The sequence below is a fragment of the Pongo pygmaeus genome, chromosome 1 (genome assembly GCF_028885625.2).
Source record: "Pongo pygmaeus isolate AG05252 chromosome 1, NHGRI_mPonPyg2-v2.0_pri, whole genome shotgun sequence".
Taxonomy (NCBI): Eukaryota; Metazoa; Chordata; class Mammalia; order Primates; family Hominidae; genus Pongo; species Pongo pygmaeus.
Window position 1 is genome coordinate 74,926,225 of NC_072373.2, and position 12,671 is coordinate 74,938,895.

The 12,671-nt window shown below is 39.6% G+C and overlaps 1 long non-coding RNA gene across 1 annotated transcript; it reads right to left on the reverse strand.

The window, feature by feature from the left end:
* Positions 1-2,393: 2,393 nt before the first annotated feature.
* LOC134737764 (uncharacterized) lies at positions 2,394-6,083 on the reverse strand. The gene is made up of 2 exons (XR_010122982.1): positions 3,890-6,083; positions 2,394-2,990 (listed from the first exon to the last, which is right to left on the reverse strand). It is a non-coding gene; the product is annotated as an uncharacterized LOC134737764 (long non-coding RNA).
* Positions 6,084-12,671: the final 6,588 nt, after the last annotated feature.

Consider the following 12,671-nt stretch of genomic DNA (forward strand, 5'->3'; position numbering starts at 1 on the left):
AATCCCAGTACTTTGGGAGGCTGAGGTGGGCAGATGACTTGAGCCCAGGGGTTCAAGACCAGCCTGGGCAACATGGAGAAACCCTGTCTCTACAAAAAAATACAAAAGTTAGCCAGGCGTGTCCCAGCTACTTGGGAGACTGAGGTGGAAGGATCACCTGAGCCTAGGGAGATTGAGGCTGCAGTTAGCCGTGATCATGCCATTGCACTTCAGCCTGGGTGACACAGTAAGACTCTGTCAATAAATAAAATCAACACGAATCGAAACTCAAACTATTACTATAGAGGGGTAAAGAATAACCAAGTGAGGCAAAGGGGAGAAACAGGACACTGAAAGGCCTCTGTGGTAGCTACAGACATCCACATACACAAATGTATTCAGTAGGGAAGTATCCACATGTGGGTCTGTTCCCTCATCTCCATTACATCAGCTTTTCCTATGGGTCACCATTTCCCTTCATTACTGAAACACTTCTCTTCCAGAAGCAGACCCTGTGGTTACCTAAAGCATGGGGCTGAGGTTTTGTACAGAATCCCAGCTCAAACCCAAGTGGGAGTCACAGCCTGATGTCAAACCCCAAGGACAGATTTCAGACATATGAGATGAGTCTGATTTCTACTTTGCTGATTACCATAATCTGTAAGATTATACCACACATAACATAAATCCTATTCAGTCTTTCCACAAATATTTATTGAGTGTGCATACCATGTGTTAGGGATTGTTCTATGAACTGGGGATACAGAATTGAACAAAATAGCATAGATTCTTCATCATCACCCTTGCCCTTATGGAGTTTACATTTCTAGAGGGAGAGACAAATTAGTACTCCCTGTAATAGAACATAATATGGTTTGGCTGCGTCCCCACCCAAATCTCATTTTGAATTGTAGTTCCCATAATCCTCATGTGTCATGAGAGTGACCCGGTGGGAGGTAATTGAATCATGGGGGTGGTTACCCTCATGCTGTTTTTGTGATAGTGAGTGAGTTCTCGTGAGATCTGATGATTTTATTGGGGGCTTTTCCCCCTTTTGCTCGGCACTTCTTCTTGCCATCACGTGAAGAAGGATGTGTTTGCTTCCCCTTCCACCATGATTCTAAGTTTCCTGAGGCCTCCCCAGCCCTGCAGTACTATGAGTCAATTAAAGCTCTTTCCTTTATAATTACCCAGTCTTGGGTAGTCCTTTATAGCAGCGTGAGAATGGACTAATACAGAAGGAAGTCAATATTAACAAAGTATTGATCTGTAGTCCTATGAGAGGAGTAAATGCATTCATGATAGTTTGTCTTCTTCATGTATTATTTAAGAAATTAACACTAGATTTCTCAGTGCTGTACAGGATTCTAATGAACATTAAAACATGACCCTGCAGCTTGTGTCGTATGGAAATTGAGTGATTTAGGTAGTTACCATCATATTTTTTTTTCTCTCTTCTCCTCCTCATATAGAAGAGAGACACCAAGGGTATCAGTTCACTATGAATTATATCCAAGGGAGAGGAAAAAAAAAACCCAAATGGAATACTGAAAGCAGAGGTCCAGCAAGTAGAACTAAATCCTGTAAATCATTTGATCAAAAGGGGTTTACTGAATGCTGAATGCCTACGATGTGGCTAAGCCTTGTGCTGTGTGCTGTGAGAAACCCCAGAAAGTGTTATGGCATGAATTCCACCCTCAGAGACAAAACAGGAAACAATTAGTGAATAACACAGAAAAATTATTTTAGCTCTTTATGACAGCACAAAGCAAAGGATACAAAAATGCATCTAGAGATAGTTTTCATTTTCTTTTCTAAGGTAAATCAGGACAAAATGCTAATTCACCTGGTTTGACTGACAACTGATACTCCCAGCAGGAGACCAGGCACATTCAGGGACATTTTTCTTACTCTAGCAGCAGTTAGCCTGAAGGCAAGGGATGGGTGGAACTTAAGGATCTCTGGGTTTTCTAGATCAGGCCCTGGGAGAAAGCTGTGGAGAGGGTCTTTTTGGCAAACGTGGAATATAAAGGGAGCATGCTGTCTCTGGCTCCTTCCCAGGCCCCAGCATAGACTACAGACCTAATAACATGGTATACACTTCTACTGCTCTAGGGCTGCCGGGTGACCTGCAGGCTCACCTGCACTGTGTATCTTCTGGAGAAAAGGGACATCAGCTTTGTGCTGGTATCATCAGGATGTGCCCTGTAGCTTTGCGGAAGTTTTCTGCTCTTGAATCCTATTAACTTATGGCTCTTTGATATTTTTGTCCCCATGGCTACTAAAAGTAACGCATTTAAGCTAAATTGCTATTAGTAACATTTTCCCTTTTCATTAGATGGCGTTGGAATTTAGAAAAACCAGGAAGACAAAAAAGAAAAGAGAATAAGGAGAAATGATGTGAAAGAAAAGGCTGCTTTCCTATCATCTCTTTATTTCCCCCAAATGAAAATTTGTTAAGGATATTGCAAAGAAAATGGGTGTGACCTCATCCGTGAAACCACATGAAACATTGTGTTTCAGCCTGGGCAACAGGCAGCTGGGAGGGAGTGCCTTGAAGGTCACTGAGTGAGATTCAAAACCTCAAAGTGTAGGCTTTCCAAGGGCAAGGGATGACAGAGGCACCCACACAATGGTAAGTGAGCAACAGAATCAGCTGGACACTCAAAAAGACCATCATCTTGAGCACTGAGGCAGCAGGAAAATAGAGTGCTGCTGGGGCTCTCCTGGAGCTCGGCTGATGGAGGAGGTCTGGAATCCACAAAGGCCAGGTAGCTCCGGAGGTCCTCATCTATTCAGGTAGCAGGCAAGGGCTCTCTTGGGCCTTCCAGAGGACTGCAGAGTGACCACGTCTGCTTGGCTTTCAGCCCGCTGTTGAAGATGTTGGTGAACATCACCTTATTGACATCATCTAAGGTTTGCTGGGTGTTGGTCCTGGGCAGGGCAGCAACCTTGATGTTAGAAACACAGAGGTCGGGCTTCACCTCTGGCCTCTGGACTTGGCTTTCTTACTAGAGGGACAAGACATATGCTTTACAACTGTGTTTTATTGATTTTTATTTATTTATTTATTTTTTTTTGAGACAGAGTCTCACTCTGTCGCCCAGGCTGGAGTGCAGTGGTGCAATCTCAGCTCACTGCAACCTCTGCCTCCCGGGTTCAAGCGATTCTCCTGCCTCAGCCTCTCCAGTAGCTGGGACTACAGGTGTGTGCCACAACACCCGGCTAATTTTTTTTTTTGTATTTTTAGTAGAGACAGAGTTTCACCATGTTGGCCAGGCTGGTCTTGTACTCCTGACCTCAAGTGATCCACCTGCCTCGGCCTCCCACAGTGCTGGGATTACAGGCATGAGCCATCGCACCCAGCCACAACCATGTTTTAGAGAGGCTCATGAAAGTCCTTCATGCCCCCTATTGTCCTCTTGAGGATACTTTTGCTCCTCTCCCCTGAAAGACAGAAAAAGTTATCCCCATCATCACTGTAAGTGTGGTCTTTGCTATGCCAGAGAAAAGTGAGATCAAAGTGCATTTTCTTCTACAATACTAGACTAGCAGGTTGTATCCAGAGGCTGGACTTGAGGGGCAAGTCCATGAGCAATGAAGAGAGAATTTTGTGCCAGTCCAGTCCTTTCCCATTCAGTTTGGCAATGTTTGGTTAGGACACGGTCAAAGGTAAGAAGTTGACTCATCTCATTCTAATTTATGAGCACCTACTACATACCAGACATTCTGCTAGGAACTTGCATATTAAGTTGAAAACCACACATTTCCTTAGGGAACTTTCAAATGGGTTGAGGAAATTAATACAAATATAATACTAAAAGAATTGTATATGAATAGATCAGTCCCTCCTTTCCTGACTTTGACTTCCCTCTGATTCTATATGAAATTCTAATAAATATGTGCTTACCTTTGTACATATCTTCAGAAATGCAGAATAGTCAAATCTTGTGCACACAAATTATAAGTCATTCTTAAAGGGGTAAATGAGGAAAAAAGGAATGGAGAGTTGAAAATAGGAAAAGGAGGTAAAACAGGGGGTGTAAGAAGTAGACGTGTTTGCATTGAAGTCTTGACAAAGTTAAAGTAGATGAGTATGGTGGAGTGAATGACATCCACTCCAAAGTCATGTCACTCACAGCCTTAGAATGTGACCTTATTTGAAAGTCGGGTCATTAAAACATGATGAGGGTAAAGATTGAAATACGATCATGCTGGATTAGGATGGGCCCTAAATGAGAAGGTTCTATTCAGAGACAGAAAAGAACACAGAGTCACACACAGGAAAGCAGGCTGGGTGAGGACAGAAGCACAGATTGGATGCTGCTGCCACAAGCAAAGGAACATCAGCAGTCACCAGAGGCTGGAGGAGGAAGAGGCAAGACAGCGTTCTCCCCTAGAGCCTTTGGAGGGAGCGCAGCCCTGCTGATAGCCTGGCTTTGGACTTCTGACCTCCAGAAATGTGAGAGGATAATGTTTCGTGACAATTTGTTATTGTAGCTGCAGGAAACACAAGGAGGAAGGGTAACCAGGTCCTTAGCACTGGGAACTGGCCTGAGAGGAAGGAGGTTGCTAAGATGGGAAAGAGGAGTTGACAGGTATGCTTCTGCACACAGATACCAGGGCCATGACTGAGGCGATAAACCCCGGGAGCTGGGTAGACGGGCTGACAATTACCTACTGAGCTGGGCCTCATTGGTTAAATAAGATTATCCTAAACCTTTCTATCTCAAGTACCAACTTACTTAACATCTCTGAATCACGACAGAATTATAAAAATGTAATGCAGCCACAAGCCAGGGAGCCCAACCTGGCAAACCTCATGGGCTGAGAGTCAGGCCCATGTGCCCCCGGGGCCAGTCACAGTCCTATGATCCCAACCTGTACACTGTAGCCAGTGGCCCAGCAGGCAGAACTAGAGGGATGGAAAATCAACAATCCTAAGTCTGCAAGGCAAGAAGACACTGAATATGTGGATGGAAAATGAGACTCAGAAAAGGAAAACCTCTCTGCGTGCATATTATCTGCAACAAATCAAAACAAATAAGCAAGCATCTCCTTGAGACTGCAGGAAAGAAAATTTAACACTTCTTTTTTTGAAGTCAGGAATGGTAAGTGAAAATTGAGTGCTATATCCACTACTACTAATTTAAAATGTGCAAAATGTCAATCGCATTGTCTTTATTTAGACATCAGCTTTGATGATTAATGTAAAGATGACTTTCCATAAATTTACCCCCCCTCAGAGCCGTATTTTTCCACGTGATCTCAAGTTTTGCAAAACTCCTTACCAAAACCCCTGCAGTGATTCCAGCCTGATGAAAAAGTGCATTCAGGTCCCTAAACTCAGGCAAGCTAACTAAAACATTTACATCGACTGTGTTGACATGTGACATATTCTGCAACACTACCTCCCCTTGTCTTGTCACCTGCTCCTCACCTCCTTGGGTGACAGGAACTGGTATGTGCCTGTGTTCAATTAAGCATTTGATGAACTAAAGGGTACTGAATGGAAAGGTTGGCAGAAAGCAAGGCTTCAAGAGGAAGAACCACTGAAGGGGAAACGACAGATGAACAATCCAAGGTGGTCAGAGGTGTTTATGGGGAGAGATGGAAAATCACGGTGTTGCAGGCATTGACAGCGATCATAACATCATGTTAAGGGGTTTAAACTTTATTTTGTAGGTGATAAGGAGCTACCCGAAATGAGTAGTTGTAGTCCTAGAAATTTCACTCTGGCAGCAGAAAAGGATGAATGCTTTTGTAGGAGAGATGACGGGTTAAGTTTAAAAAAAAAAAAGGGGGAGAGGCAAAAGAGCAGTTAGGAGTCCAGTTGGTCCTAATACAGAGAAGAGATGAAGAGGGTCTGAACTCGGGGAGTAGGAGCAGGAATGGGAAAAATTAAAGAAACAATTTGAAGTAGAATCAACAAGATTTGGATGATCGGTGGGAAGGGATATTTTTTATCTGAGCCTGAATTCTTCCCACCACCCACAAAAGAAGAATCGCGTGGTGGCTTACAACTGTAATCTCAGCACTTTGGGAGGCCGAGGCAGGCGATCACGAGGTGAGGAGATCGAGACCATCCTGGCTAACACGGTGAAACCCCATCTCTACTATAAATACAAAAAATTAGCTGGGCGTGGTGGCGGGCGCCTGTAGTCCCAGCTACTAGGGAGGCTGAGGCAGGAGAATGGTGTGAACCCGGGAGGCACAGCTTGCAGTGAGCCGAGATCGCGCCACTGCACTCCAGCCTGGGTGACAGAGCGAGACTCCATCTCAGAAAATAAATAAATAAATAAAATAAAATAAGAAGAATCCAGGACAGAGGTGTGTGTGCAATTTGTTTATTTGGGAGCAAGAGTGAGGGATCAGGGCAGTGGAACAAGAACGAATGAAAAACAGAAACAAGGACGCCACTAAGTGACTACTAAGTTAGCAACTGCCGTGGCTGACTGGAGCTTGATGTCTTGCTAAGGCCTTCCGAGGAGCCTTATGAAATGTGTTATCCCTTGGCTTCCATCTCCATTGGTTTAGGGTGTCCCCATGGGCATCACTCCCCCTGCACTTGAAGCTATGCATACATGACAGCTGAGCAGGCTCCTGGCTCCTCAGGTGTCCATACCAACACCAAAGAAGCCCCAGGGCAAGACATGAGAGGTTCCTGATGTGAACCCAAGGTGTGAGTCACTGCAGCTGGACTAAGCTGGTAGCAGCCTGCTTGGAAGCAGTCAACCAGGCAGTAGCTGGAGCAAGAGGTCGAGCTAAAGACATGAGAGAAAAGGAGCCAAAGGTGACTCCTATTCCCAGTGAGGCCATTCGTCAAGACATAAGGCCTTTAGAACAGAGGAGGCAATCTGGAGGAGACAGTTTTTACTGAAGTTTATGTGGGAACGCAAGGCCTTACATGGGCTCCCCCTGTGCCCCCAGTGTTCTGACCTCACCTACCTTCTTCCTCTCACTCACTTGACTCCAGCTGCTGCCTCCCTGTTCCCCCTCAGACACACCATGCACACACCCTACTCACAGCCTCCATAGCTGCCATTCCTTTTGCCTGGATGTCCTTCCCCCAGAGCCTCCTAGCTCACTCCGTCACACCCTTAAGGTCTCTGTTCAAATGCTGGCTCATCAGAGAGCCCTTCTCTGACCACGTTAGGTAACAGTACCTCCTACCATAATGCTCTTTTTACTCTGCTTTTCTCTTCATAGCATGTCTCCATTTGACACATTATTATTGATTTGCGAATGGCTCTTCCCCTTTCTCCACTACAGTGTAAGCTCCATGAGGGCAGGGACTGTGTACCCTGCTGCATCCCCAACTCCTAGAACAGTATCTGACATGTAACAGGAACGTTCAGTAAATGTTTGCTGAAGGAATGGATGCTCACTAGCTCAGATTGGTACATGTGGAGTTGAAGGAGCTCTGGCACCTGGGCAAAAAGGCTCATTCGAGATATAAGTGTGGACTGGGAAAATGCAAGTGGCTGAGATCATGAGAGCCTGTGACCTGGGCTGGCTTTGCAGGTATGTCACTCATGTGTCACACAGCCCCTGCCGTTCTTACTTGTGTGTTTGTGTGTGTCTGTGCATGTATCCTCATGCCTTCAGGAGAGCCCTGCGCTTGGTTTAATGCTCTACTGTCACTATCTTGAAATTCTGAATCATTACGTTTTTGAATTTGTGTCTTGTGAGGTCCAGTGGGACAATGGAACATCTGCATGAGCAGAGGGGACACGTGTGCCCATCGTTCCTTGCTGCTCCCTTTGTATGATGCCCCATCCACATGGAATTCTGGTGGCCCCATGATGTATGGGAGATTAATGGGACTCAAAGTGAGTCCAAGGTAAGAGTGCTATGTCTATGACTGAGTCAGCTGGGGCACTGGCAGCCCCAAGAGGCCACTAGAACTTGCTTCCTATACATGAAGGCGTTGACATTCTAAAAGGACAATAGTTCCTTTTCCTTTCAGTCCTCTCTTACTCATGAGTAAGCCAAAGTCAGAAGGTGCTGGTAGAATGCGCATGGATCAAGAAGTAAAATAAAAGCAACTGAGTTAGTTTTATGCAATATTTTCACTGTTCTGGTGAGAACAAAACACAAAGGCATATACAAGCAACGAAATAAAAATTGTATAATTTCAGTGATTCTGCCTATGAGTTAAATGCTCTTACATTTGCACTGTGAACTGGCATTCCCCAATATGATGATGAGTGGTAAAATTGATGCTAATGATTTAAAAGTACATTTAATGATTTTGTTTTTCTTTACTTAGAACATTAATAGAAAATAAAAAAATCCTATAACAAGTCAAGAGTACAGGAAAGAAAGGAAAAGACTTCATATTTTACCACCTTTAGCAGCACTTTTTTCCCTGCTTTTTTGAACAAGAGGCCCTACATTTTCCTTTTGCACTGGGCCCTACAAATCACATAGCCTGTCCTGCCTTTGACTCCCACGAAGGAGGCAAACTCAGTCTCAAACACAGGTCCCACTTGACGATAGGCAAAGTGTCATTATTTTATTTGGGGGACAGCTGTGTGTGTGTCATTATTTTATTTGGAGGACAGCTGTGTGTGTGTGTGTGTGTGTTCAGTTTGCATCAGGCCCTGTGTGTGGGAACCGAGGATGGCTGTGTGTTGGAACGCAGATGTAGTAATACTGCCATCTCGTGTTCAGTGTGGTGCACAGCACATAGCTCCATGGAAGGCTCACAGGCATGGGACCTGTGGCTGCTTCCGGAAGTGCTAAGGCCATCCACACTCTAAGGCCAAATCGGTAAACCAATAGGATTGCTATTCTGCTGGTGGCCTTTAGTGAAGGCAGATGTGTAATGAGAACAGAGGTTTCACCCACTATCCATCACACCATTTCAGAGCCAGGGTGGAAATGCGTGTGTGTGTGTGTGTGTGCATGTGATGCATGTGTCCCCGTGCCTTTCACTCTCCTTCCACAGGTTCTTTTCCTTTATTCTTGCTTTCTTCCTCTTTGTAGTTCCCTCTCATAGCCCAAGAAGTCTGGTTCTTTTGAGCCATATCCAGCTCTCACGTGGAAGGCCCATGATGAAGCATCAGGGGAGTGCATTGGGGCGGGTGTTCAGGCCCAAGGATGCCGGTGACTCAGCTGAGGCCAGCTCAGAACAAGCACACACCAAGTAAACATTCTTACTGTGTGGCACCAGGGGCTGCAGTCAAGTTAGTTTTGTAACTTACCAGTTATAAAATAATGAAAAGGAGTAATTAATTAGTCCTCTCAGAAAACAGAGAAGTTAAGGAAATGATCATTCCTGTATTAGGTAAAGATCAGACACCAAAAGGACAGTTTACTTGATGGCATACACAGAAGCCAGAGAAATGAAGACAAAGGGAAGAGTGAATGGCTTGGAACTAAATATGAACGAAGCAAGCATCCCTGAATTCTTAATTTCTTGCTGCTTTCGTCAGGGTTCGGCCTGTGCCTATCCCCAAGAATAAGCAAAGGATATTGATGGGGACCAGGAATGACCCCTTCCTATATGCCCCTTGAAAAACAGATTTTTCAAATACTTTGGGTGAAATAATATAAATATAAAAAGACAAGAACAGGTTAATATTTTTAAATCAACTTCAACACATATGTGAATCTAATAATATAAATTATAGAGAAATTGGAAAATTTTAAAGACCATAAGAATAACCAGTAATCTGCTCACTCATCTCTACTCTTAATATTTAAGAGTAGCCTTTTTAAATCTATCTATTCTATACCTACACCTGTATCTGTAAACATATATATATTTTAAAATTAGAAACCCATCAGATTTTTAAATTTAGGATTATAACTTGATTTCTTAATTCATTTAACTCTCCAGTTACTGTTATTTATTTGTTGTTATAGATAAGCCAATGATAAATGTCCTTTTATATAAAATTTAGAGTTTCTCAGTATTTCCTTGGAATAGATTCCTCAAAGTGGCATAATCGGGTCAATAGTTACAAACTTTGAAAAGACTTGCCAAAGTGCTTTGCAGACAAGTTATGCCAATTTATATTCTTATCACTCGACTATGAAATTACCTATTTCCTCACATCTCTGACAATGCTGAATTTTTTTTAACCTTTGCTAATTTGCTAGCTTAAATAGATCTCATTATTTTAATTTGCATTTTCTTGGAAACTAGTGAGGTTGAACAATTCTAATGTTATTAGACAGTCTGAAAATTGTCTACTAAGATTTAAAAGTGTAAAAAATACATTCAGCTAGGCATGGTGACTCACATCTGTAATCCCAGCACTTTGGGAGGCCAAGGCAGGCGAAATGCTTGAGCTCAGGAGTTCAAGACCAGCTTGGGCAACATGGTGAAACCCCGTCACTACAAAAAATACAAAAATTACCCGGGTGTGGTAGCCCACACCTGTAGTCCTAGCTACTTAGGAGGCTGAGGTAGAATCGCCTGGAGCCCACGAAGCAGACTGCAGTGAGCTGAGATCGCACCACTGTACTCCACCATGGGTGACAGAGTGAGACCCCATCTCAAAAAATAAAAATAAAATAAAACAATAAAAATTAAAAATATATTGATTTTTATTTTCTTCTGTTTTTTAAGCCTTTGTTAATATTTACCTCTTTATCTAAAATTTGATATGTGGTAAGAGATGAAGATAGAATTTTTCCCAAATCTTTACCCAGTTGTTCTAGTACTAGTTGTTTAACAATTTTTATGCTTCCTTTAATACATAACCAAATTCTAATTGCACTGGAGTTTCTATCTGGCCTATCTATTCTATTTCACATAACTGTCTGTTGATTTTGGCACCAGTCCCACATGAGCTCAATAACTATGGCTCTATAATGTATGATATATTAATATCTGGTAAGGTAAGACTATTCAGTACTTTTTTGTTTTCAAAAATGTCATGGGGTGTGGTGGCTCACACCTGTAATCCCAGCAATTTGGGAGGACGAGGCAGGAGGATCTCTTGAGCTCAAGGAGTTTAAGACCAGCCTGAGCAACATGGCAAGACGAGACCCCATCTCTACAAAAAAAATACAAAAAATTAGGTGAGTGTGCTGGTGCCGACATGTAGTCCCAACTACTCTGGAGGCTGAGATGGGAGGATTGCTTGCACCGGGGAGGTTGAGGGTGCAGTGAGCTGTGAACGAGCCATTGAATCCGGCCTCGGTGATAGAGCCAGACCTTGTCTCAAAAAATAAAATAAAATTCATGGTTTTCTATGAGGGAGTTTCTACCTCTTTTCCATTCACTCATCTTATATATATTTAATAAATATGTGAATATTTCATATAAATATACATTAAATATGTGAATATTTCATATAAATATACATTAAATATGTGAATATTTCATATGAATATACATTAAATATGTGAATATTTCATATGAATATACATTAAATATGTGAATATTTCATATGAATATACATTAAATATGTGAATATTTCATATGAATATACATTAAATATGTGAATATTTCATATGAATATACATTAAATATGTGAATATTTCATAAAAATATACGTTATATATGTGAATATTTAATATAAATATATGTTATATATGTGAATATTTAATATAAATATACGTTAAATATGTGAATATTTAATATACATTAAATATATATTTAATGTATAAATATTAAATATACATTAAATATATATTAAATATATAAATATTAAATATACATTAAATATATATTAAATATATAAATATTAAATAAATATTAAATATATGTATAAATATATAAATATTGAATATATATTAAACATATGTTGAATATATAAATATTAAATAGATATTACATATCTATTTAATATATGAATATTAAATAGATATTAAATATATATTAAATATATATTAAATATATAAATATTAAATATATAATATATATTTAATAACTATATAATATACAATATATGTGAATATATTACATATTTCTATATTATATTATAATTAATATTATATTAATTATAATATATTCTATTATATATTATATATTATATAAAATACATATTATATCTAATATTACTATATTATATGTTAATATTATACATTTATATGTATATTTATATATATTTATACATATATTTATATATCTATATATTTATATATATTTATCTATATTTATCTATTTATATTATATATGATATTAATATATTATCATTAATATTACGTATAATATTAATATATTATACGTAATATTATATATAATACATTAATATTACGTATAATATTAATATATTATACGTAATATTATATATAATATTAATATATTATACAGTAATATTATATATATTAATATATTATACAGTAATATTATATTAATATATTATACATTCATATTGTATTAATATATATTAAATAAAATTAATATAGTATATCATATTATATATCATATATCGTATATTATAATATAACATATATGATATTCTATATAATATATATCATATTCTATATATCATATATCATATTCTATTTAATATATCATATCATATTCTAATAAATGATATATGATATGATATATGATATGATATATGATATATGATATGATATATGATATGATATATGATACATGATATATGATATGATATATGATATATGCTATATCATATCATATGATATAGATATATATACTATATAGATATATATACACATATAGATATATATATACTATATAGTATATCATATTATATATAATA